The 298-nt window shown below is 32.6% G+C and overlaps 1 protein-coding gene across 1 annotated transcript in view; it reads right to left on the bottom strand.

Moving 5' to 3' along the window:
- The window catches only part of LOC119590556 (tripartite motif-containing protein 55-like), a gene marked incomplete at its 3' end in the record, with an annotated part of 10,280 nt that overhangs the window by 1,097 nt on the left and 8,885 nt on the right, over positions 1 to 298 (bottom strand).

The following is a 298-nucleotide window of genomic DNA, read 5'->3' as shown; positions in this document are numbered from 1 at the left end:
TTGAAAGTTTTACAGACATGAAAATAATGCGATTTGGTTTCTCCATCGTAATCAGTTTCATTACTTTATTGTCAGATCGTGATAACAAATCGAACATCACAAACAGCAACTTATATGCTAACAATAAACTGCATTATCGCTATAATTGGTTAATCAGCTGCTTTTCTGTGAATGAAATTAAATCCCCCATTATAGTAACGGGCATAAAGCTCATTTCTCAGTATGTTTTGCATTAGTAACCGACCTTATGGACTTTTTATATAACCAAGAGCGTCATTTCCTGATATTTATTCAGTTA

The sequence above is a fragment of the Penaeus monodon genome, chromosome 27, assembly GCF_015228065.2.
Source record: "Penaeus monodon isolate SGIC_2016 chromosome 27, NSTDA_Pmon_1, whole genome shotgun sequence".
NCBI classification, from domain to species: domain Eukaryota; kingdom Metazoa; phylum Arthropoda; class Malacostraca; order Decapoda; family Penaeidae; genus Penaeus; species Penaeus monodon.
The sequence above is the reverse complement of the archived record's forward strand: the minus strand, read 5'-3'. Positions and strand labels throughout refer to the sequence as shown.